Source organism: Pangasianodon hypophthalmus, chromosome 23 (assembly GCF_027358585.1).
Source record: "Pangasianodon hypophthalmus isolate fPanHyp1 chromosome 23, fPanHyp1.pri, whole genome shotgun sequence".
Taxonomy (NCBI): domain Eukaryota; kingdom Metazoa; phylum Chordata; class Actinopteri; order Siluriformes; family Pangasiidae; genus Pangasianodon; species Pangasianodon hypophthalmus.
The window spans coordinates 1,792,501-1,795,109 of NC_069732.1; the positions used below are offsets into that span (position 1 = coordinate 1,792,501).

Below are 2,609 nucleotides of genomic sequence, written 5' to 3' on the forward strand. Positions count from 1 at the left end.
CAGTGGGCGGGGCCAAGTGTTCTATTTTTTGTTGAATTTCTTCAATTATTTAAAGAAATTAAATTTCAACTGTTTTATCCTGTAGATATGAACATAATTTTAATTAAAAGTTATAAAGATAATCAATACAGTTAAAAAATACAATTTTACTATTATTTATAAAAATTCTATAACGTCAATCAATCCATTTTGTCACGATTTTGTCACAAATTTATTGTGTTCTGCAGTAAACTCTATTGACATTACTTCAATGATAAAGTTTTATCTTTCTGTAAACTACAAAATGACATTTTAGTTCAGAATTTGAGCCAAAAAAAAAAGTTTTGTAAAATAAAAACAATCATTAAAATTAATCTTTACTGGGTCATGCTTCAGTGCTACAAACACATTTATTTGGGAAAAAAAGGTAAATTATTAAAGGTATTCAACACATAATACATGTTTAGGTGCTTTATTTTAGTATTAAATATGTAAAAATAAATATTTAAATATAAAATATGTGCAATAAGAAGACTTAGTGCCATTACTGAGACACACCTCACCTTCAATTACACTTGAATTAGGACTGATAACAAAAATAATTTCAATCAGAAGTAGTGCATAAATGCTCAAAATGTTAGCAGGATTCATTATATTATTAAATTAAGCTGTTGTTTTTATATATTTATATAAAGAGAGATCTTTTTGTTGTTCTTGACTGACAGGAAGATTCACACAAAAGCCTGCAGGACATCTCTGGCTAAAAAACCTACTACTTCACGCCCTGTAAAAAAAAAAGAAAAGAAAAAGACAACAAGAAAACAACATACGTCCAAAAAAAACAACCCAGTTAAATGTTTTTTTAAAAAAAACAAAATGGAGTCGCAGCTTTACCTCAGACCGGTGATGTTCCTGCTGCTGTTCAGTTGACAGTCACAATCCGCGCGCTCTTCCCGGACGCATCCACGGGGTCTCCCACCCACTCACAGCTTCCCTGGAGCAGGGGCAGGGTCTGAGTGGCGCTGACGTCAAAAGGCTGCCATGGCAACGCGGATCCCGGGAATGCCGTGCTGATCTGATTGGTCGACACAAGAAGGACACCGGCGTGCCATTCGAGATAGCCACGCCCACTACCAATCCTTCCACACCACCTCAAGGCAGCCATTTCAAGTTCTTTATTTTACATACAGTATTGTTTTTATTATTATTATTATATATATTTTACTATATTTAATGCATGGAATAGTATATTTGAGACTAGAAGGGGAAAATATGTATCATATATTTCAGAAAAAAGACAGTTATTCTAAAATATCAATCAACCATGTCAGTCATTTTAAATGCATTTTAAATACTATAGAAATGATTCATAAAATTATATTTAAAATTATAATCTAACATATATTACATATAATACTATAAACATCTGGTGTGTGTTTGTGTGTGTGTGTGTGTGTGTGTGATATACAATAGAAATAAACTTTATTAACATTACAAAAACAAAATCTATGTCATTTTAAGTACGAACTCTTATTATGTAAAAGATTGAAGTATTTATCATAAAACATATTTATTAATTACTAATTAATTAACTGAAAATATATGAAAGACTACAAATCATGCAAAGTATTATTAACTTATTAATATAAAAGTGACAAAAACTTTGAATAAGTCACTTTTAAAAAGTCTAAAATGTTTTTAGTCTGGATCGTCTGCCATCTTTGCTCACTCTGTTAAGAGATTGATTTGATATAATACTGATTTATTAATGTTCAGGTACATTTATGGCAACTGGATGAAAATATTTCATATGTGTATGGATTTCAGAACAGCAAATTTTTAAAAATTGTAAACTAATGAATATGTCAACCCTAAATTTGGAGATTTGAACACAAGCTATTCTTTTCCGCACTAAAATCTTTAGAGATTACGTTAACGGTACGTTTTATTTTTCTGTGCGCTAAAAACTGACATTTTATTGGATGATTTGAGCACCGAGAAAGTTTAGCTTGATCAGCGATACTGTGTAGGATTGCAAAATCTAATCACAAACAACTTCCATAAATAATTTAGTTAGATAAACTGATATATATGTAAAGTTTATCTCTGTAGAAGGAAAGAAAATATTCCTCGTCAAAATACCTATGAAGTGCCACAGACAGATTTACTGTATAACATACAACAGTAAACACTTTTATTTTTAAAATCATTTAAGTGCGTGAAAGGAGACAGAGAGAAACTAATCACGTATGTGTTTTGGACTTTAGAGGAATTTCAAAACAATAAAATAAAATTGAGTAAAATACTGAATAGTGATGTGGAAATGTATTGATCCTAAATTTGGAGCACAAAACCCAACATTTAAAGCTCGGTATGGTTTGATGTAGAAATATGTGAATAAATGGACATCATAAATAAATGGATAAAGAAAGAAACGGCCGGTTGGAGCTCTGCATCCTGAGAAGTGAGTGATGTGCAGGAAGGAAGGCGTGGGTCTGCAGAGGGAAACGACTGAAACACGGCTGAAAGCCGGCTCGAACGGTAGCAAGCCTGTTTTCTTTTCATAAGGATGTTGTGTGGACGGATTCTTCCTCCCAGTCTCACAGCTCATATCCTCTACATGTCACATG

At 31.9% G+C, this 2,609-nt stretch overlaps 1 protein-coding gene across 1 annotated transcript in view; it reads right to left on the reverse strand.

Moving 5' to 3' along the window:
• Positions 1–1,017, reverse strand: part of ywhaz (tyrosine 3-monooxygenase/tryptophan 5-monooxygenase activation protein, zeta polypeptide) — a 15,304-nt gene extending 14,287 nt beyond the window's left edge. Inside the window, exon 1 of the mRNA XM_034298841.2 lies at positions 874–1,017. The gene's annotated coding sequence lies outside the window, so the exon portion shown is untranslated. The remainder of the gene's footprint in view (positions 1–873) is intronic.
• Positions 1,018–2,609: the final 1,592 nt, after the last annotated feature.